Below are 23714 nucleotides of genomic sequence, written 5' to 3' on the forward strand. Positions count from 1 at the left end.
CAAGTCCTGTTACATATGTGACATTTGTGAGTAGGGACTCCTGGGTGTCCATTGAGAGTACTTATTCCCACTTGTGCTGCCACCTCTCCTCTGCTATTTTGGGATCTTATCATTCCTGTCCTACTGCTATGTGCCCTAGTTTATAACTGCATCTTCTACCATTAACCCAAGGTCACAGAGGACAGCCACTCAGGAGCTTCTCAGCAATGCCTCTCCCTACTTACCAGTACATTTCATGTAGCCTTGGTAAATAGAGCATCTTCCAAACCTCCCTGGAGAACAGAGTCAGCCAAGGGCTTTCTGGTCAGATATATGGATCCTATGGCAGGCTTACTTCTTTTAGTCTTTGATCGTTTCTTTAGAGTCTCTGTGTTAGTCAGCTTTTCACTTCTGGGATCAAAAAACCTGATAAGAATAACATAGAGAAGCAAAGGTTTAATTTGGGCTCACAGTTTCAGAGGTCTCAGTCCTTAGTTGTTTAACTCCGTTCCAATGTGTCGGAGTGAGGCAGAACATCAGGGCAGAAGGGTGTGGTGGAGGAAAGCTGCTCAGCGCATGACATCCAGAAAGCAGAAAGAGAGAGAAGAGTCAAGAGAACAAGATGTAATCCCCAAGAGCACATTCCACAGAGACCTAACTTCCTCTAGCCATGCCCTACCTGCCTACAGTTACCACCTAGTTAGTGCATTCAAATTATTAATCCATTAAATAAACTAATCCACCAATCAGGTTACAGCTCTCATACTCTCATCATTTCACCTCTGATCATTCCTGCATTAACACAGGAGCTTTGGGGAACTCTCCTCATATACAAACCATAATATTCTATTTCTGTACCCCCAACCACATGTCCAACTTACAAGACAAAATGCTTTTAGTCCATCTCCAGGAGTCCACATAGTCTTAACAGTTTCAGCCCTCTCAGGAGCTTCCCACAGGGCTTCCAACTGTACTGCACTTTGCCTGGCCTCCCAGGCGTTCCTTTAAAATATTGGTGGAAACCTCCATGACCCCTTAACTCCAGCATCCTGCATTTCAGCAGAACCAGAACAATGTGGATAACAACAAAATCAGCCATAAGTTCTAGCAATAGCTGGGTCCTTTGGGCCATGGCTGCAGAAAGCCTCTGAGTACCTAGGTGACTGAACATGATTCTTGGGGAAACAACCTCCTGGGCACCCCTGTGCAATGAGAGTACAGATGTCTTAATCAAGTTTTGACTTCTATGCTTTTGAACTTGCAGTGGGTGTGGTTTTGCTGATTCATGATATGCCTTCAAGGCATCTTTCCTGTTGTTGCTATGCAAAGTACTTAACTTCTCTTTAGTGGTTGTAATCCCTTCAACAACCATATCTTCTTTGGCCCCAATCTTACATGTGCTTTTATGGCTATAAGTTTCAAATACATTCTATCCGCTTTTTGATTCTGATTCTTATAGCAAACCTGACTAAACACTTCCAGTAGTATCTATATCACTAAATGCAGTGTTGTCTTGAAATTTCCTTTGCCCTAGTACTTAGTGCATCACTTTTAAATTCGGCCTCAAAGTCTCAGGACATGCGTGAAATGTAGACAAGTTCTTTGCCAGAATGCATCATGGATGAAATCTAGTCCAACCCCCACTAGAGTTCTCATTCTCCTCTGAAATCTCATGAGCAGTCTTTACTGTCCATGTGCCTATCAGCATTCTGGGTTTCTGAGCTCCTACCAGAATCACCCACTAAACTTTGATTACAAAATTTTAAGTCTTCTCTATCCATTACCTCCAAACTCCTCACATAGACCAGCTCCAAAGGCTTCTCACCCACATGGTCAGGTATTATCACAGAAGTGATCCCATTTCTCAGTACCAATTTCTGCATTAGTCAACTTATCATTGCTGTAACCAAAATACCTGATAAGAATAACTTAGAGGAGGTAAAAGTTTATTTTCAGAGATCTCAGTTTATGGTTAGCCAAGTCCATTGCTCTGGGCCTGAAGTGAAGCAAAGCATCATGGCAGAAGAGTGTGGCATAGGACAGCTGCTCAGCTCATGGAAGCCAGGAAGCAGAAAGAGGGAGGAGCCAAGGGGATATAATCCTTAAAGTTGTACTCTCAGAAACCTTCAGCCACATCCCACCTGCCAGCAGTTACCATACCACCTTGTTAGTCCATTCAAATTATTAATCTGGCAAAAGATCTATTTCACTGATTAGTTAAACCTCTCATAATCAAATAATTTCACCCCTGAACATTCCTGCATTAACACAGGAGCTTGGAGGACACTCCTCGTAAATCATAAGACTTCTACCATGGTTCTAGAATCCCTATGTAACTAGGTGCAGCCCTTTTTCTGATCTTCTAAGAATAGGGTATTAGAACCACCTCCTAAATCCCTTGCCAAGATATTAAATCTTATAAAATGGGAGCATGCTCCATGTCAACAAAATCCTCCTTATCCAGTTTATATTCCATCTCCTTGATTCAGCACCTCTCAGGGTCTATTTCCAAGACGATTCTCAATATCTTGCTGATGTATGCTAACCAATCTCAAACTTTGGGGAGGACATATTGTCCCTCTGGCTCCTTACAAGACTTATCACTTTCTCACTGGGACATGCTGAAATGTGGGCCTAATCCATGGTCTGATGGCAAGAAGGGAAGTGAGTCAAACGCAGAGGGGCCAAGTGTTTTCTCATCGGGCATCCACATTACTTGAGGCCCCTGCACAGTCTGTGCAGCCAACCCCTCCACCTTTCCACAGGGAGATGGACCTCTCTGCAGGTTCTAAAGTTTCAAGGGAAATTCAAAGTTCTTAGTAACAGCCATTTAGATATCTCTAGTCCCAAACTCAAGATGCCATTCTGTCCTTATCATTGCCCTGACTTCAGCATAGGAGACTCATCCAGGCTGAAGTCTGACTTGCCCTGAAGTTCTGCCACCTTGTGACTGGTCTTCAGCTTGATCTGCTAAAGGGAAGCTCTGGCCTCATGTTGGGCTTTTTTTTTTTTTTTTTTTGATACTGGGAATGGAACTCGGGAGCACTCAGCCACTGAGCCACATCCCCAGACCTATTTTGTATTTTATTTAGAGACAGGGTCTCACTGAGTTGCTTTTGTTGAGGCTGGCTTTGAACTCAGGATCCTTCTGCCTCAGCCTCCCAAGCTGCTGGGATTGTAGGCACGCACCACCTTGCCCAGCCTCACATTGGACTTTTGACGGGTGACTCTCTGGTCTGGGTGTTCTTCCTTCCACCATCAGAGTGTTAAGTAACAGTCACTCCATCTCACAGATCTTAAAGTCACTATTTTTCTCTCTCTTCTCTTAGTCAGTTTGGGCGGCTATGATGAAGATACTACCAACTGGTGGCTTAGACAACAGAAATTTACTTTGCACAGTTATTGAGACTAGAAAGTCCAAGATCAAGACACTGGTTCCTGGTGACGGCCCTCTTCCTGGTTTGCAGATAGGTGCCTTCTGGCTGCATTCTCACCTGGCAGAAAGATCACCTCTCTGGTGTCCCTGCCCAGTAGGGCACAAATCCTATCAGAAGCCATGCTCTCATGACCTCGCCTAACCCCAGTAACCTCCCAAAGGCTCGGAATCCTAATGCCATTGCGGAGTTTGGACTTCAGTGCATGAACTGGGGAGGGGTCCAAACTGTCTGCAGCCCTTCTCGAGCTTCAGACACTACACGGGAGGGTGCCCCCCGACCTGTATATTGCCAGGTGAGGACAGGTGAAGTCCCTATCAGCTGTGCAGCTTATACACGACCAGTGAGGGGGTTCTGTTGCCATCTAGCTGATAGGGGTGCAACTCCAGATTCCTGCCCGTAGCGTCTGTTAGGCCAACTCCCGGTACCTAATGTGTTGGATTGGGCTCCCCAAGATCAGAGCTGAGGTAGGAGTCCTTGTGGAATCAAGATACAGAGAGAACTTCCAGATGGAACTGGGAAGAGAGCAAGGGAAGCCAGACAGGGCAGAGCATGTGGCAAAGCTGTGGTCAGCTTGGGCTTGGCTGCATGCCCGGGGGTTCTGGACTGTCTAGTTTGGAATCAAGGTGGACGAAACTTTGCATCTACAAGTTAATAGAAGTTGGCTGCAGACAGATCCAGCCAGCATGGTACTGGGTGTAGCTCCTCAGCATATTCCCAAAGGTTAAAGGCAGGTCTCCAGAGAGGGGGCCAGCTGCAGTGGTGGCTGGGATGAGCGGGGTGCCAACCCTGGTAAGTGGGGTCTACCTGGCACCATTACCAATGCTACTATTTGTCTTTGGGTATAGTTTGGTCCTTTCAGTCGGCATCTTCTCTAGCACTTTTAATTTTTGTCCAGAGGTAGGCTCTGGCACTCTCCTCTGGCCGTGGCGATACTTGCCCGTTTTGTGTGCTGTCTGTGGACTCTGCCTGTGTGTGTCCCTGTGTGCAGAGGCAGACATGGCGAGCATGCGTGTGATGTTCTTGAGCTGTAACCCGAGGCTTGGGTGACAGATGTGCTCCAGCCTGGAGAACCAGGCACAGGGGTTTCTCTGTATGCAGATGCGGTGGCCAGGTGGTCAGGAGCTGTGCTCATCCCTCTCCCTCTCTGTCTGTCCCTTTCTGGGTTTAGATCAAGGTCTGCTTGCCCTGCCCTTGAGAAACTGGCTGGACGTTTGGACTCGTGGAAACATTGGTTCAGTTACCAGCTGACAGCCGTCAGGCAGCACCACGGGAGATGCGCCCTGCACACAGTAGGCAGGTTTTCAAAGTTCTCAGCCAGGAGTGGGGCAAGGCGGCATGTCCAAGGAGCTGTCCTGTGGTGGCTACATCATGTGCAGCTGCAAATTGCTGCACTGTGTGGCTGACATCTTCCACTCTCCCAACTGGGCCAGTGACTAGTTTTCTCCTCTCCAGATAATGGAAGACTGCAGACCTGGCCGTGAAGGCCAGCCGTCCTGCTTTCCACCCTGGCTGTGGCATTCCGCCACTCCAGAGACTCTTCTGGTCTGAACCATGTCTGGGAGCTCCTTCCTGCTTATGCCCCAAGAACCATCTCTCCCTGAGCTTGCAACGCCAGAACTGGAGCATCCAGCCGGGCCCGGCACCAAAGCCCACTCTGTTCTCTGCCCTACCACCATTGCTTTTGAAGGGTCTGCATTTCTTTAATAGCTTTTCCCTCTGGGAGGAACCTAATCTCCACCAGGGCTGGAGCTGAGCCTGTCCTGCTCACTCCTGAGCCTCAGAGCCCTGGCATGGAGCAGGTATTCAGTAACCAACTGCAAAGGAGTACCCAGGCTTTCCTGCCTCAGACCCCCAGGCCCTCCCCATCTCCTCCTTCCCCAGCTCCACTGGGAACGGGGTGACAGCTGGGAGGGGAGATGACTCTCCAGGAGGGCACAGGACATGTCACCATGATTCCCCAGAACTCACGCAAGTGGGTCTCTCAGCCTCTCTCTCAGGGGCTGCTTCTCTCATCTCCATCTGGGAACTCCTGTTCACTGCCACTCTGGCAGGGAGCAAAGGCAGGCAGAGAGCAGCTGGTGGCCAGGGAGTGGCCCGAGGTCATCCTCTGATAGACCAAGGGTCACCTCGGGGAAGCCAGGCATGAATAGGACAGTGTCAGTGCTGACTCTGCCCCCACGATATCCCAGGATGGCAGCAGCTGAGAGCAGAGAGGGAGGGCTTGGGACAGGGAAGGATTCCCTGCAAGCTAACCTGCCCCTGGGTCTAAGGAAGGAAAATGGTTTCCAGCCTCATCACTAGTGTGTGACAGAGTGTGTAGGAAAAGGAGACAGTGTCACCCACTCAGCGTTTGTGTCCCCTCAGCTGTATGTGTTAAGGTCTTAACCCCCAAGGTGATGGGCCCTTTTTTGGGTGATGGGGTCATGGAGTCCTTGGGATGGGATCAGAGTCCTAGTAAGGAGAGCAGAGAGCCACCCTGTGAGGGTCCAGGGAGAAGTCCACCACTGAGCTCAGCACGGTCCTCTCCAGAGCCCGGCCGCAGGGGCACCTTGATCTCACCCCTCCAGGCTCCAGGCCTGTGAGAATGATGTCTGTGGCACTTTGCCATGTCAGCCTGAACAGACCAGGGCGGAGGGACCAGCGTTTGAGCACATGCTGGGCACATCTCTGTCCCCCGTCATCTAGCGATCCATCTCCTACTGCCCTCAGATCTAAGAAAACTTTCAAATATTGGGTTAAAAACAGGCTGAGGGGGAAAAAATCAGGCCGAGGAGAATAAGGGTGGGAAAAGTCAAAGACTAGAAGGGTAAAATTCGTGCACAGGGTTTGGACGGCGGTCAGGAAATGTGGCTGAGCTGGGTCTCGGATTCTGTTCCGGCCTGCAGCCAGTGCCACGGACACGTGAGTGATGAGCCCCGGGGTTTCAAGGACCTGAGAAGTAAAACTGAGCCAGTTGTTCAGACGCCTGGAGGGGGCTGGCGGTGACATAGCCCTTTTGGGGACTGGAGCTCAGAGACATGTCTCCGGGGACCTTCTGAACATGACATGTGAAGCAGAGAGCAGTGTCCTCAACAATGCCATCCAGTGACTGCAGGGCCCTGGCTCCCACAAGAGCCCTGAATGGAGCAGCTGGTCGCCTGCAGTGGAAATTCAGCAGTACTCCTCGGGGCTGGGAACCGCTTCGAGTGTCTGGGTGAAGAGCGAGACTGCTCGGGAACTCCTCCTTCAGACTCAGTCTTCTCAGTGAGCCTCTGACTTCTGGGGCGTGGTCCCCGAGGTTCTGTTCTATGCCGAGGTGACACACCCACCAGCCGCGTCTAGCCCTCCATGGTAGGCATACAGTTAGTCTCCACCGAAGCTCCCGTGGAGTCTTGGTCCCTAGGGTGGCAGGACAGGGAGGGGCCCTGGGGAGCTCTCGCTCAACAGGACTGGATGAGTTGTTATGGGAGTGCGTGGTCATGGAGCAAGGCTGCTCCACCCTTGGGTTTTGTCTCTTCCACATAAACTGCTTTCCCGTCCACTGTCCACCACAAGTTGAAGGAGCACAAGGCACAGGGTCCTCACACAGTGAAACCCCCTGATCTTGGACTTCCAGAACCGTGAACCAAGATGAACATTTACTCTTTATACATCATTGAGTCTTAGGTATTTTGTTATAGCAGCAGTAAATGACCTAAGACAAGGCTCAAGTAACTTGCTCCACTTTCCCAACCAGCAAGAAGAAGCTCTGGTTCCAGACTCGGAAGAGCTTGACTCCAAATCTATGGTCCTTCCCACTCCATCCCCTCAGGCGCTTCTCCTTGGGGTGAGCAGTAAGGGAAGAGCAAAGGGTTTCACTAATCCTACAAGATGGCGGCCAAAGGGCCCACTCTCTCACTCCCTTGCAGTTCTTGGGAACTGCGGAACAGCCTGTTCTTCTGGCTGAAAGGCAACCAGGCTGCACTTCAGTGTTTTCTAAGAGGACTCGCCCTTCTCACCCTGGCCTTTGTTTGCGACTCTCCAGTTCTCCAAACCCAGAGTCCTGATTGACTGTGGGCTGTTGCCAGACACATCTGGCACAAAGGAAATCCAAAAGAGTCAGTCATCCAGGTGTTGGGGAGACCCAGCCAATGGGTCACCCGCGGTCAACTGGTGGCCTTCTGATTGGCTCCTGCCTGCCCCCCTTATCTGTGGAGCCTTCCTCCTGAGGCCAGGCGATGAGGGGGAGGCCGAGGCGGAGGGACTGGGCCAAACATTTGGAAACGCTTGCCTTGCAAATACTCAGCCAAGAAAGGAGAGATTCAAACATTTCTTCTACCCACACAATTCAGGAAAGCTTAGCTTGGAATTTCCTAATTTTTATGCTTAATTAAGATAAAGTGTCGTACAGCATGTGCAGAAGAACTTTCATTTCGTCTGCTGAGGTAAGACTCACCTTGGACCCCTGGCACCCGGAAGCTGGTAGAAATCATGGAGGCTCCAGATTTTATACAGACGTGGACATAGACCAGAGAGGGAAAGGGACCTGCGCAGAATCAAGAGTCCATGCTGGGACTTGAGCTGAGTCTCATGAAAACTAATATTGTTCTTGTCCTCAGTACTCAAAATGTCCTGGTTCTCAGAATGTAAGGGGGACTCCTTGACCAAGGGTACGGGCTGACTCGGAGGAGGGAAACCGAGTCCAGAGCCTTGTTCAGATGTCAGTCACACTGTCTCAAGACTGCTGGCCCTTCATTCCCAGAAAGCACCATGATTTTACAAATGGACTGTAGTTTAAATTCAGGTTCAATCAGTCAGTTTGCTGGACTTCCTTGGCTGGGAGACATCATCAGGAGTGATCCTGTCTGTGGGCCCTCCGTGTGACAGATGAGGATGCTGAGGTGTACAAAGATGTGATGCAGCCTGGGGGAGGAACGAGGATTTACCCCAGTTCATTCCCTCCCTTCCACCTCGGAACGCCTACAAGGCTTTTTAGCAAAGAAGCATGACATTGTGCAAAGCCAGAATCCATAAGAGGCACGATTCCGCCCAAAGGGTTCGTGGAGGTGAGTTTTAACGAAGGGACCACTCACAGAGCTGTGGAGGGTTTTGAGGAAACCAGAAAGAAATGCAGAGGCCCTAGGACTAGCAACTCGGAAGGTCATTACCTCTGAGTCTCAAGAGACGGGGAGGCAGTGGTGGTATTGGAGGCTGGTAGTGGGGACCAGGGGCTGCCTAGTGTCAGCCACAGCTGGAATGTGCCTGATTCCAGGAGGGCCGGGAGTTCACAACCTGGACCTCAGAAAACACATCCTTCCCCTCCTCCCTTCCCCTCTCCCCCCATCTACCTCACCTGAAGGCAGGGTGCAGGGGGTCCTGGGTGACGCAGCCTGTGGGCTGGTCCCCAGAGATATGTCTGCTTTGAACCATATGCTGTTTTCTTTAAAATTAAAAAAAAAAAAAAAAAAGCCATAATTGCCAACATTTAGAGTTGGAACTATCACATAAAAATCTGCATTTCTGGCTTCTTTTGAGAAACTGGAAAAAGTTGAAACCACTGGACCCGCATTCTGCTTGGCAGGGGCTGAAGCCCAGCCACCTGCCTGTTGGCCTGGGCTGCTGAGTGGCCCGCCCAACACCCCAGTGTTTTCCTGGGACCCTCCTCGCTCATCCAGTTACTGCCTGGGTGTTGGGACGTGTCAACAAAGCCAGGGACAAGTGACCTCTGCTGGGTGAGCAGAGCAGGACCAGCGCGCAGCCCCTCCCACCCTCCGGCCCCCGTTGCATGTTCTTTGGGGGCGCTTGCTGCAGTCTTGTGGGGCTTCGTCCTCCACTGCAATGCTCTCAGATCCCGGCTGGATCTGGCACTCTGGGCCTGTGACACAGGGTGACAGCCCTGCAGAGCTCCCTTGGTCCACACCAGAGCACCAGGTTTCACTTCTGGGTCAGCAGCTCCTAGGTGCACAGCTGGCAAAGAAAGCTGCCTGACCCTGTGGGCAGATGGGCGGAAGTCTGGGCTCTGACCCGCGTTTTTCACAGTGACGATCCCTCCCTGCAGTTCTGGTGTCACCACCTCAGTGTCCCTGAGCTCCCGCAGCCCTTCCAGGGTCCCGATGGAGAAGGCAGCTCAGAACTGATTTGCAGAGGGGCCTGCTGCAGGGCTGGGCTGAGCCGGGGCTCGCCCCATCTTGCCACAGCCTCACTGCAGGTCTCTCCTGCTCACTGGGGGGACTGGACGTGGGGCGAGCTTCCCCGCTTTGCTTTTAGATCTCACCAGATTGCTGCACGCCTGCCCGGCTGGCTCAGGAGCTAAAGGGGCAAAGGGCGCTGTGCCTGACTCAGAGAAGATAGGCTCACGCCATGGTGCCTGCCTTCGAGGGAGGCCACGCTGCCCAGCAGGTCCTGCAGCGGTAACTCAGACATCCTAACTCCCTCTGGAATCTTCTGCCTGGACAGGCAGGGTCCACACTATCCTGTCAACCCTCATCCCAGGACTTCCGTCCTGCACTCCAAGGCTCTGCTTCCCCTCTCGGCCCCAGAGACACCTCTTCCCCGTTTCCGGGCCGCAGAGGCGCAGTTGCTGTTACCTTGTGTGCTTCTGCAGGCCCGGGTGGGAAGAAGGAGGCTCTCCCTGTCTGGGGTCTGGGTCCCTGGAGAGCCCGGCCACCAGGGACTCTGCCCCCACGCTCCCTCTGTGCAGCTTCGTCTGCCCTCCACGTCCAGGCACCGTGCGCAAGGTGACGGGTTGCCTTGTGCATAGTTTCCTTGTCTGTCTCCCCCCACAAGGCGAAGCTCAGTTCAGGGCTGGCCGAGCCTCTGGCTCAGCACTGTACCCTGTGTGTCTAGCACAGTGTCTGCGGCAAATGGCTGCTCAGAACTGCTGTTAAATGACAGAGTACACGTTGATTCCCGTCTGGCCTTCTGCTGGCGAGGTGTCTGTCCCTTACCTGTCCTGTCCTCCCCCATCCCCACGGGTGCCACCCCACTCTGGGCTGTCAGTCCTGCCCTCCCCTCTGCCGCTCACCTGCGCTGACCTGAACTGTGATGCTGGGCCCGCTCCCTTCCCTGATTCTGGTCACTGACCCCTCATTCCCGGTGGCACTGGGCAGCGTGGGCTTCCAGGCCTGCATTAATGAACGAGTGCTGTCGACCTGAGGACAAGGGGCGTGGCTTGATCAGGAGCAGTGGCACTCATCCCTGAGCGCACCCGGAAACTTGGGTGTGTTCAGAGAGGCAAGGAAGACCCGGGCTTTTAAAGGTGAAGGGAAGCCGGTTACAGGTCATCTTGGAACAATGACCTTGGCTACAAGGATCAAGGGCAAGGGTGGTGTCATTCCGATGCTGGACACAGTGGCTGGGCAGACATCCTTGTGGAATTATCTCCGTGTAAAACTGCAGTGACCTTTGCACAAGGCAGTGGCTCTGGGGAGTCTCCCATGATGGCCTTAGTTATCAGGTAGGTGTGCGTAGCAGTGCCCCTTCCCTGGCTCTGCTCTGACAAGGTGGACACGAACACCTCCATGTTGATACCGGCAGCTCTCACGATGCCATCAGCCATTCCTGGGTCTCCAACCAACGGGATCTGTCCACCAAGCTTAAAATCCAGAGAAGGGGGAGGGCAGACAAGCAAATGGACCAACAAGCATTTGAGGGGTTGGGGTGGGCACTGGGCCCTGGGGGGGCTGGGCAGGCCAACGATGCCACATCCTTCAAGGATTAGATCCTGGCTGGTGGTTGTGTTGTTATGGCTTGGATGTGAGGTGTCCCCCCAAAACTCACGTGTGAGACGATGCAAGAAGGTTCAGTGGAGAAAGGATGGGGCAGTGAGTCTTAGCCGGGGTTAGCTGAGGGGCACCTGGAGGCTGGGGGTGTAGCTGGAGAAAGAGGTTCACTGGGGGCGTGGCTGTGGGGTACGTGTTTGTTTCCGGGAGGGGAGTCTCTGCTTCCTGGCGAGGCAAGCTGCTTCCCTCTGCCGCACTCTCCCATCATGCTGTTCAGCGTTCAGCCTCACCTAGAGCCCTGGGGGATGGAGTAAGACCTCTGAAACTGTGAGCCCCCAAATAAATTCTTCCTCCTCGACAGTCAGGAGGCCGGGTCATTTAGTCACAGCAGCCAAAAAGCTGACTAAAACGTGTCTTCGGCTGCAGGTGCCCAAACCCAAAGGTAACCAGTCCCTGAGGAACATCTGACTCAAGTTCTCAAATATGAGAAGAGCCCATGGAGGCTGTAGATCGGAGGCTGCAGAGTGGAGGCTACCAGGGGCCACACATCCAGAGGCTCAGTCTCTTCTGTGCCGTGCACCAGCTTCTCCTTATGCACATGGCTGTTTCCTTGACTATGGTTTATCAGGAATTCAGGTCCAGGGTCTCCGAGGCCTGGGAGGAAAGGCTCTGTCTTAGGGTTCTGGTGGATCCTGAGGGAGGACTGGGTCAGCCTGGCTGGTCATGAGCTCTCCTCGGACCCATCACTTTAGCCTCGGGGGTGACCCGGAGCAGCAGAGCTCCCGCACGCAGCTCTGTGGCTCACACCTCCTGCCCTGGGCCTGCCGGGCTTGGCTCCTGCCTGCCTTGGGGGTCAGTGCTGCAGAATCCCTCCCTGCTGCGGCCCTGCACCCGGTGCAGGACAGCTCCTGTCCAGTCTGCGTCTGACACTTCTGTCCCCACCCATGCAGCAGAGCACTGCGGCCGCGCCTGCCGTGACTCCCCGGCCAGCCAGCCCCTGCTACTGAGATCCCATAAAAGGTCCGCTTGTCCAGTGTTGGGGACTCTCACTGCTCCCGTCCACAGGTGCTTCCTAGTGGACTATGGACCGGGTGGAGGGCAGGGCCAGGCTGGCCGGTGCCCCGGGCTGCTCCACGGGCCGAGCCGGGCGCTCTCAGGGCTGTGTCAGGCGGGACGTGTTTTCATCTGCTCTGTGGTGCACCTGCCTGTCTCCCTGGCTGGTCGCAGGTGCACAGCGAGGTGCAGAACACCGTGCCGGCCGGCTGTGAAGATGAAGGACAGGCACTGGGGTGCGTGGGGCCCAGACACGCGCCCTCTACCGTTACCTTAGAGGCACTGCGGAGCCCATTCGACCAAGCAGATAGGTTTTGTTGGCCAGGCCAGGTTGTCCCAGAACTCTGAGTGAATGACCTTAGGATCAGGGCTCTGGGTGGCTTTTCCTCACTTCACTTCATGCAAACCAGCTCTCAGGTGATGAGGGCACACCCTGCATTCCACTTAAAGCAAAGAGACTGTCACAGGTACTGGGACCTGGCCTCAGCAGCAGCCGCTCAACCCACTTTGTGCCAGCAGTCCAGAGAGCACCTCCGTACCACCCGGAGCCGGAGGTCAAAGGCCCGCTTGGCTGTGAGGTCGTGACTCACTGGCTTCCGCCCAGCCTGCACATCACTGCCTCTGGCTGCCCGGCCAGGTCCCAGGCCCACCCCCTGCACAGCTGGGTAGCATTAAGGACTTGGCCCCTTGAAGCACGCCTGGGCTCCGCTGGGCCTCTCTCTTGCCATGGTTGTTGTCAGAGGCTGATGGAGTTTGGGAAGCGAGGGAGCAATGTGCTCGTTCCGGGCCAGGTTGGAACTGGGCTGTGGGGCAGGGTCAGCCTGGGGCAAGAGACTCCGGGCAGTGGCTCCTCTCCCTGTGACAGGCTTGGGTGGCCATTTCCAAGTCACGGGATCGTGGGTGCATCCAGGGCTTTCCCAAGCCCCAGCATCCCCATTTATGAAAGTGGATCCGGGGGGACCCACCTCTCAGGCTCCTGCAGAGGACCAAGTGACCACCCGCATGGACAGTGTGCAGAAGAGCAGGCACTGTGCATACAGGCCGCCGGCAGACCCCTCGGCCATCCTTGGGCTTTGGTCCCCCCTCTGTGCCCTGTTTCTGCCTGCCCTGCTTCCCCACTCTCCCGGCCACAGTTCAAGGACATCTAAATCCTCATGAGAGCCACCTGTGGTCCCTGTCATCTCCAGCCCCTCTCTCACCAAGCTCTCCTCACTCTGTGTCACTATGACCAAAATACCTGACAAGAACAACAGAAGGGGAGAAAAGTTTATTTTGGGCTCAAGTCTTCAGAGTTTCAGTTCAAGGTCAGCTGACTCCAGGGCTCTGGGCCCCCAGGTGAGGCAGGACCACATGGCGGAGGGGCGTGGTGGAGAATGCTGCTCAGCTCACGACGGCCAGGAGGCAGAGAGAGGGTGAGGTGCCAGGGACAAAATATAAACCCTGGAGGCTGCCCCTGCAGTGACCCGATTCTCCCAGCCACACCGCACCTGCTATGGTTACCACCAGGGCAGCGTCCTTTCAATTATTAATCCATCATAATGTAACCATTTCCCTTCTGAGTGGGTCTGCCTGTCTCTCACAGGAGATTTCGGGGGACACCTCATTTCCAAACCATAACACCAACATTCTAGACAGGCTCTAGAACCCCAGAACCCTGTAGGTTCTAGGACTGTGGAACATTCTAGGCTCCAGCAGAGCCCCTTGGTCATCCAGCCAGGCACAAGTCCCTGTGCCTTTGTGCCCTGTTCCCTTACCTTCACCATCTAGCTCCTCTTCCTTCACCGTCTCCTCCTCTTCCTCTTGGGACAGGAGATGGCAGAGGACACAGTGGTGTCCCATCCACACACATTCGTGACAGCCCTCAGTTCCTGCTCCACCGAGCCTTCCCTACCCACGCCTCTGCCCCAGGGGACTTGCCTTCTGAGCCCCGAGGAGCCTCGGACATACACATGCCCAGGCAGCCCACCTCACTGCCCTGCGACGGCTGCCAGCTGCCTCCTGCTGACTGAGCTCCTGCACAGCAGAGATCCACTGGGTGGCCCTGACATTCTCTGAGCCTAAAGGAAGACCTGCAGGAGGTGGGCAACCTGGGAACTTACCAGCTGCACTTTCCACTCCAGGACCCGCAGATCTGAGAAGACCCACATCAAGCCACACCCAGGCACCCACTGGAAATCCCTGGTCATGGAAGAACATGGGACATGACCTTCTGCTCCAGTTGACAGGTAGATGGTCACCGTGCGCGATGAGAGAGGGAGTGGACCTGAGGGCATTTCTGTGGTGCTCCAGCTGGTGAGGCCGCGAACCCACGCTGCCTGTGCCTTGCGGAAGGTGGGGTGAGGTGCGCGTGGGGGGCAGGACACCTCAGAGGCTCATGAGTCTCTGTGCCTCTTCAACATGGGCTTTTTAAAGTTTCCAGGTTTTCACGAGCTGGCTCTTAGGAGGTCAGGCCTCAGGAACCTCATCACTGCGCTGATCTGTCCAAGTCAGGCCTCCCTCTTCCTTCAAGGCCGCCAGGTCCTGGAACTTACGCGGCAGCTGCCGGGAGGCGCTGCCGGCCCTGGGGGCCAGACTCACGCTCCAGCCTCAATTTCTTTCTCGCCACTGTCTTCTGACTATCCCAGACCTGCATGGCTGTGAGGTGCTGTTGTGGCTTGGAGACGAGATGTCCCCCCAGCTCCTGTTACTTTGGAATGTTCAAGGTGACATGATCGGATTATGGAAGCTGTAACCTAATCAGTCCATCCGGTTTGAAGGGCTCAGTGGGTGGCAGCTGTGGACAGGTGGGGCGTGGCTGGAGGAGGTGGGTCCCCTGGCGCATGCCTGGAAGGTGCGTCTCCTCCCTCTGCATACTGGCCGCAGGAAGGGGACGCTGTTTCTCGCCACACCCTTCCACCACGGTGCTCTGCCTCAGATTGGTTCAGAGCAGTGGAGTCGGCTGACCACGGACTGAACCTCTGAAACCGCGAGCCGACACAGACCTTTCCTCCTCCGAGTTGCTCTTGTTGGACATTTTGGTCTCAGCAAGGAAGAGCTGATGAACACAGGCACCGACGGCCTGGGTGACTTCGGCAAGGTGATGCCGGGCTTCAGTCTCCTCTCCTGGAAACGGGAAATTAGTTCCCTCTGCCAGCCTCATGGGGTGCTAGGAAGACAAACGGAGGTTCGAATGTGAGAAAGAATGGTTTTCCTATTAAACGTAGAGTGGCCAGTGAGGCAGTGGCTTTGCCTGGGAGGGGACTTGGCAGCTGGGCGCCCTGGCTTCCTTAACTCTGAGTGGTGGAACCTGGTGGGTGAGTCATCCCTCCTGGGCCTCCATTTCCCTGGTCTATGAATAAGAGTCTTAGAAATGCTGATGTCAAGAGCCCGGCCAGCTCCAGCCCTCCCGAAGCTTCCGTGTGCCCACTTCTTTGCTCAGCCCCTTGGAGGTGAGGTGGTGGGGAGCAGCACACCTGGATCTCTCCGAAGGATGAAGCCGTGGGTGCCGGCTCCAGGTCCGCTCAGCTCTGTTGCCTGGCCTGCAGGCAGACGCTGGCCTCCCCGTTCTGCAGGCCTGCTGAGGACTCTGCCCTGGCCTGGCTTCCCGGGCAGCTGGGTTGTGTCCTTCTGACTTGGCTGGTTCCAGGAGGACCCAGGAGAGAAGAGGCCTCTGAAACCGACTCATGACTGAGGGTCCTCGTGGGCGTGTCCCCAGCCCTGCGGAGTCCCTCCAGGCTTGGTTCTTAGAGCCGGGGACTCCCACACCAGAGCCCTGGGGCTGGAACCCTGAGCCAGTCCTGATGTGGATGGGGACTTGCCTTCCGGCCCCTCCCTCCTTCACTGTCTTCTAGCTGTGCAGCCTGGGAGAAGTCACCTGCCATCTCAAGGCCGGAAAAAAATTCCCCTGCCCACCTTGTGGGGCAATGCAGGACTCAGAGGAGACCTTGGTGGATGGACGTTGTGACCTGTGAGGGTTTGTGACCCAAGCGCAGGGGAAGCGTCTTCGTCCTGGTTACCTAGCAATGATGCTGACAGTGCTATGTGGTGACAAGTCCCCAGATCAATCCTGCTGCTGAGAAGAGAAATGGCTAGGCCGCGCCAGCCTGCGTGCTGGTGCGAAGAGAAGCAACAGCAGACCTGCCTCCAGTCCCACCGCCATTTACCACCCTTGCAAGCAAGGGGATCCCCAAACCCAGCATTCCCCCAAACTGGACACCACCTGCACAAAATAGGGACCATAACAGGGCTGGGTGTCGCGAGCATCGCCTGAGGCTGTTTCAGGGCAGAACCCCACCCATGGCGCGCTGTGCAGGCAGCCCTTTATCCTCTGCACCCCAGCTTCCGGTCTCCCCCAAGCCGCAGTTTACTCGGGCACCAGCACTTCTCTTTGCGGCCATGGCTTCGTGGGGTGCTGCCTGCCACCCAGCACCAGGCTGGGATCCTGGCCGACCACCTGCATCTTCTGCTCCCCCTGCTCTGGGAGTTGGGGGGCACCGCCCTCCCCAGAGGCCTGGCCGAGCACCTCAGGGAAGCCCGGAGCCCCTGTGCCCCAGGTGCTCCTGCGGATTTGTGGCTCAGGCCTTGGCTGGGGCGGGGCAGCCTTCTGGTAACTTCTGCAAGGTGGCCCCTGTTGATACCACCCCATAGGGGCTTCCTCAGGAAGGGAACCAGAGCACGGGCTGAGCTGCCCAGGGTGTGTCTCCGTGTGTCTCTTTAAGAAGGGGAGAGACAGAGACCTGTGCTGGCCTTGTCCCTTGGTCCGCCTCCTCCGGGCCTGCGGCTCCTGTTCCAGTGCCTGGGGCCTGGGTGCAAGAACCAAGAGGACAGATGAAGCCCCACATCCCGGCCCACGTGCACCTTCCCTGGGCTCTGTGCTCAGCTGTGTCCTGAGTCCTTCAGCTCCTTCGAGGGGCCCGAGGAGGCCACTGGGTCATGAAGGCTGGGCCAGCACTCCTCCCTCTACCGAGGATCATCAGCGTGTCTGGCTTTGCTTCCTGGCAGTTAATTTAGGACGCACTCTTGAGGGAGATGAAGGTGCCAGCAGACTTGGGGTCAGACTTGGGCTCGTCTCAGAGGTCAGAGCCCAGCAAGGGCCATAACCAACAAGGCCATGGGCTGGGGCTGCAGGGACCCTCCTCACTGACCCCTGCCCCTCCCGCATTGCCCCTGTTCTTCCTGCCTGGTGGACCCTGGAGGCTGGGAGGCTTCCTGAGTCCTTCCTGGAGAGAAAGCCCCGGGGACGGGGAGAGTCCTTTGCCATGGCTGCTTTGCCACAGTTGTGTGAACTCTCCTGGTTCATCCAGGGCACATATAAAGCAGGAGCGCCCAAGCGAGAGCTGGAAATTACCGATATTAATAATAGAAGCACAGCAGCTGCTGGGCACTGGGTCTTCCCGTCCCCTGGAGTCTCCTACCAGGTAGGCATTGCTTCGCCCACTTTGACACGTGTGCACTGAGGCTCAGAGAGGTTGTCACTTGCCCAGGACATGCGCTGGGTAGCAGGTGACCTGCTGCCCAGTTTGCTCTTTTAGCACTGACATTTCTACTTCCCTGGAAACCTTCAGTTTAGGACAAACTAGGATGGCTGGTCACCCTGGAGGCTTCAGGCCAAGTTCAGAGCCAGGACCACCCAGTCCCAAAGGCCCTGGTCTCTCCTCACACCATGCTGGCTGCTGGCTTCCTCCCCTTGAGAACCTCACAGGGCCCAGGGCCACACCAGCAGGAGGTGAGGAGGAGGAACTAGACACAGATGCCCTCCTCCGGGCTGCTTCCTTAGTGTCCCCTACAGCCCTGGGCTCCTGCTGGGAATGGGAGGTAGGCCTGGTGGTCACACCGTCCTGGGGTGGCCACATCCCTGGGGGAGAGGCCCGACTGCAGTGTCCCGTCCCCACCTGGCCTGCAGCCGTGGGTGGCAGAGCACAGGCACCTGCGACAGCTCCGTGGAGCCAACCGGGACCTCACACAGGGCTGCTTTTATTTAAATAGCAACACGAATGTTCAGCTGCCCCCTAATTGGCAGACATAAATACAGACAGAGAACAAGGACCAATTTTAAAAGAACAAACACGTTCTGTACAATGTGGTAACTTTTCTCATTAGAATCAACTGTTGTCTCTGGTTATGTGACATAATGTAAGGCTGGTGTTCTTCCAGGGCTAAGCTGCAGCCTCCCTCCTCTCTCTCAATGTCCCTACGCGCGCACACACACACACACTCACACACACTCACGCTCACAGAGGTTTCTAAGCTGCTTTCTGCTTCACTGGAGCTGTTTTGAACCTATGAGCCAGTGCAGGGGAAAGCTTGCTCCCTGGTTGAGACTGGCATCCAACATCACACTCAGCCCGCTGCCCGATTGCCCTAAGATTGCTTCTCCGCTTTGCTACCTGCCACCATCCCTGTATTCCCAGCCACCCTGGTTTCAGGGCCCCTGCACCCTCACTCTGTGCAGTTAGGACAGAGCCCAGAGGGAGGAGTGCCAGCCGAGTCTGTTTCAAGTGACTTCTGCAGCATGGCTGTTGGCAGGCTGCTGCGCTCTGACTCCGCCCCTCTCTTTGGTAATAGAAGCCTGACATTTTGGCTGAGCAAGTGGCCGCCCCCAGAGCAGAGATGAGATTTCCCAGGATTCTTTGCAGCAAGCTGTGGCTAGGTGGGTCAGCTTTGCCACAAGGTCTGATGACACTGGTGCAGCTCTGGGCTGTGTTCCCAGAGGGACAGTCTGTGCCTGCTTCTTACTCCCTGGTTCGTCCCTTGCCAGTGGCTGGAACACAATGTGCACTGCTGTCTCTGGGAGCATTTGTTCATTTAACTACATAATCCAGCAGACAAGGAAATAAGACTCCCTGAGGGACGACCAGCAGAAATAACAGATGATAGAAATAGACCTGGATATTGGACTCATCAGAGAAAGACTGAAAAACGTCATCACAGAGAGGACAGAACTATCAGCTAGGAGATGCACCGGCCCTGGCCCCAGGGGCTGCCTGGCCAGCTTGAATACATGACAGGAAGCCTGGGTCTGCCTTGGCCTCTGCTGCAGAAGCCAACTGTGCATCTCGGTCTTGCACAGGGCCTTTCTGCAGCAGTATTTTCACTAACAAGTCATTGTTGTCCCATAAGTGTTGGTATATAGCACACTGACTAGCACAGACGTTGAGATGGCTCTCCGTTACTGTAACAAATACCTTAGACAAGCCAACTTAGGAAGAAGAAAGGTTTATTTTGGCTCACAGTTTTGGAGGTTTAATTCGACGGTCAGTTGGCCTGTTGCTTTTGGGCCTGTGGTGAGGCAGTACACCCTGGCCGGGGGTATGTGGTGGAGGAACTCATGCCCTGCAGGGAAGCCAGGAAGTGGAAGAGGCAGGAGGAGGCCGTGCCCACAGTCTCCTTCAAGGCACAGCCCCCGTGGCTTGGAACCTCCCACAGGCCCAGTTCTTACAGTCCCTCCGCCTCCCCGCGGCACTGAGCTAGGAACTGCGCTTTTGACTCATGCACCTTTGGGGGACATTCCCCACCTCAGATAGAGCCGGGGTTTCATAAATAGCGTAACCTGGCTCCAAACAAAATTTCCAACTTCTAGGGGTTTTGGATCAGAATTTGAGCCTTCTTTACCTAAGTGAAGGCAGTTAGGAGGCAACAGCAAGGGTCCTCAGACGGGGCTGTGGAACTGGGTGGAGGTAGGAGCCTGCTGGGGAGGAGCAGGCAGAGTAGCGTCTACCTGCACTGAGCATTGAGCACTGAGCACTGAGCGTTGAGCACTGGGCACTGAGCACTGAGCACTGAGCACTGAGCACTGAGCACTGGGCACTGAGCACTGAGCACTGAGCACGGGGCACTGAGCACTGAGCACTGAGCACTGGGCACTGAGCACTGGGCACTGAGCACTGGGCACTGGGCACTGGGCACTGAGCATGCACCCACATGAGGCTGACCTGCAGACAGGCGATCCTTTTCCTGCGCATCACACTGGTCGTCCTGCAGTTTACACTTACCTTGTGTCGTCTCCTGTCCTCTGTCCTGAGACCTTCCCACCTTGGATTGCCAGGTACTTACACAAAGCCAAGCCAAGCCAACAAACAAATAGGAGGTGCTGTGGACCCCAAAGATCTGATAAGCAACGGGTGGCCATATCCATGCCACCAGACGATGTTACGCTGAACGCTACGCATTGTCATCTGGATTCCTGTGTTCTGCCTGGCCACCCTACTTCCATCCCAAACCCCGTAGCTGACCTGGATATTTCCCACTTGTCCTCCAACCTCAGCCACGTGCAGAGACCTCAGGAAAGCCTTTCCTTGACTCTGCCCAGAGGAGTCCCCCTTGTGGTAACTCCTCGCCCTTCGTGTGGGGTGACTCTTCATTACTGTAACAAAACCCCTGAGAAAATCAACTTAAAAAGAGGAGAGGGGAGGTTTCAAGATGGCGGTGGCTAGGTGGTTGACCGAGAGGTAGAGGTGAAGGCCCCTGCGAAGTGAGAGGGGCCGGAAATCGTCCCCTCCCCGATTCTCGCAGTCCTGGGAGCCCAGCAGTACTGTTTGTTTATCATTTTTAAATGAATAAGTGAACCATACATATTGTCAACATGGGACGGAGATCAACATCATCCACCAAGAGTGGAAAATTCATGAACCCTACAGACCAAGCCCGAAAGGAAGCCGGAAAAAGAGAATTAAAAAAGAACAAAAAACAGCACGTGATGGTACGAGCTGCTGTTTTGAAGATGAAAGATACCGAACAGGTTGTCCGGGACATGGAGAAAGTGGATGAAATGGAGCTTAACCCAGTGCAACAGCCAGAGTTAAATGAAAGATAAACGTAAAAAGCTGCAGGAAACTTTTGAACGTATTTTATGACTTTATGGAAAAGAGAACCCAGATATTTACAAAGAATTGAGAAAGCTGGAAGTAGAATATGAACAGAAGAGGGCTCAACTTAGCCAATATTTTGATGCTGTCAAGAATGCTCAGCACGTGGAAGTAGAGCGAATTCCTTTGCCAGATACGCCACATGCTCCTTCCAACGTCTTGATCCAGGACATTCCACCCTCCATCCTTAAGAAGACCTCAGCCGATGGACCCCCGACTCGAGCAGTTTCTATCCTTCCTCTTCTTGGACATGGTTTCCACGTTGCCCCCTGGCAGAAAACCTCCTGGCCCTCCACCTGGTCCACCTCCTCCCCACGTCCTGCAGATGTATGGCGGAAGGTGGGCTTTGTTTAGATCCCCCCTCGTAGGCGAGATGAAGACGTGTCGCATAGTCGAGAACGTGCTCAAGGGGTCGCGACGAGGATGTTTCCAGTACAGTGAAGATGATGGCTATCCTGAGGGCATGGCTCAGGATAAGCACGATGACAGTGCTGCTGACGGCGACACTGACGGATCGGATGGAGAAAGTGAGGGGGATGAACTTGTGCACCGCGATGACAGTGAGAGACGGTACTGAAGAAGAGAAGTCGGGTCTGAGTGTACGATTTGCCATATGCCTGGAGAGCCGAGGAAGAAAAAGACGACACGAAGGAGCTGACTCCCCCAAGCCCTGGTGCTTCCTGTGGCGGGTCAGGAAATCCCCGGGAAGGGCGGACGCGGAGGAATTTCAGAGGATGAAGAAGGCGATTCTGACGATTCTGAAGCAGAAAAACAATCACGAAACAGCATGAAGAGGACCCCCGTTCTGACGGCACACCTGCTGCTTCCTCACAGCAGCAGGCTCCCCCCGTCTCCTCCTCCCCCTCAGATCCAGGCCCTCCCACGCCAGGACCACCTCCTCCTGGACCACCACCCGCTCCTCCTTTACGGCCTCCCGGGCCACCCACGGGCCTTCCTCCTGGACCACCTCCAGGGGCTCCTCCATTTTTGAGACCTTCTGGAATGCCAAGGGCCTTTACCACGACTTTTCCTTCCAGGACCACCACCAGGCTGACCCCCTGGCCCTCCCCCAGGCCCACCTCCAGGTCTGCCTCCTGGCCCTCCTCCTTGGGGACCCCCACCAAGGCTACCTCCCCTGCACCTCCAGCATCCCTCCACCTCGCCCTGGCATGATGCGCCCACCTTTGGTGCCTCCACTTGGACCCGCCCCACCTGGGCTTTTCCCAGCGGCTCCCTTGCCGAACCCGGGGGTGTTAAGTGCCCCACTCAACTTGATTCAGCGACCCAAGGCGGGTGATACGAGGGCAGCCACCATTGAGAAGAAAGCCACAGGTCACTAATCCCAAGGCAGAGATCACCCGGTGTGTGCCCACCGCACTGAGGGTACGTCGGGAGAATACGGGGGCTACCGCTACTCCCCAAAGAAAGCCAGAGGACGATTCTGCTGTGCCTCTTGCCAAAGCAGCCCCCAAATCTGGTCCTTCTGTTCCCGTCTCAGTACAAACTAAGGATGATGTTTATGAAGCTTTCATGAGAGAGATGGAAGGAGTGCTGTGACAGCTTTTGATGCCAGAACAGCTTCTGTTCACAAGTGGTTCATGGAGCAAGAGGCTCTTATTAACTTAGGTGGAAAGAGCTGCTTCCACTGTCAGGGTGTTTTCTCATTTCAGTCCAAGGAATATCCCAACGTTTAGCCTTGTTCAGAATTCACTGCACATGAGAGGGTATTTCATTCAGATAGCTTGACTTTCGCAGCCGTGCTGCTAACATCCCTTCCTTTCACACTACCATCTCCATCCGGTTTCTTCCCCTTCTCCAGTTCTTTGGAAATTTATGATCAGGGGAGTCTTAGTTACTTATTTGCTTTGACTCTCATCTTGTGTGCTGTGGGCACTGGAGTAGAGATTTCTGAAAACCCAGTTTATTTCATCTTGCCTTTTGTATTTGAGTTATTTTTAATATTTTCCTGTAAATATTTTGTAATATTTTACTTGTAGTGAAATGGATCACAATGTCATTTCCTAATAGAAAGCAGGATTTGCGAGAAGAAAATGTACAATTCTTTGATTAAAATTATTTCCCACTGATATGAACTTTGAGTGTTTCATGGAAAAAAAATAAAATGTTCTACACCAAGTTTAAAAAAAAAAAAAGAGGAGGGGATTATTCTGAAGCGTCAGGGCTTCAGCCCACTACTGGTCGCGCATTGCTTTTTGGCCTGTGGAGAGACAGCACCTCCTGTGGGGAACAGGGAACAGGAAGCTGCCTCCTCAGGGCAGTCAGGAAGCAAAGAAAAAGGAAGGGGATCCCTAACTTCCCCCCACAAGGCCCCACCTCCAGGAGGCTCCACCCAGTGATCCCGCGCACTCGCTCTCCCTCTGCCCAGCTCTGCTAGGCTCGGCCCAGGCGCGTGGAAACACTTGTGGAATGAAATAAAGGGTGGCCAAGGAGCTGGTCCCCAACCACCCACTGCACAAGCAGAATCAGGATTCGGACCAGCAGCCAGTAGGAGACGTTTGGGAAGAAGACACAAACTCCTTAGCGTGGCCTCTCGGCCCTGCCTGATTCTGCAGCCCCTGGGGAAGGCAGCTCAACGCTGGCAAGACTGCCTGAGGCGGACGCAGGTTTGGCTCTGAACACCTGGGTGGCCTTGAGCTAGTCCTTAATCCCTCTGGCTCTCAGTGTCTGCATCTGCAGAATCTGCAACTCGCCTAGCATGCACA

At 54.5% G+C, this 23714-nt stretch overlaps 1 pseudogene across 1 annotated transcript; it reads left to right on the forward strand.

Annotated features, from left to right (window-relative positions):
• The first annotated feature begins 20545 nt into the window (after positions 1 to 20545).
• LOC306670012 (WW domain-binding protein 11-like) lies at positions 20546 to 22563 on the forward strand (annotated as a pseudogene). Its single transcript has one exon. The product of its transcript is annotated as a WW domain-binding protein 11-like (transcript).
• The last annotated feature ends 1151 nt before the right edge of the window (positions 22564 to 23714 follow it).

Source organism: Sciurus vulgaris, assembly GCF_902686455.1.
Source record: "Sciurus vulgaris genome assembly, chromosome: 9".
Lineage (NCBI taxonomy): Eukaryota > Metazoa > Chordata > Mammalia > Rodentia > Sciuridae > Sciurus > Sciurus vulgaris.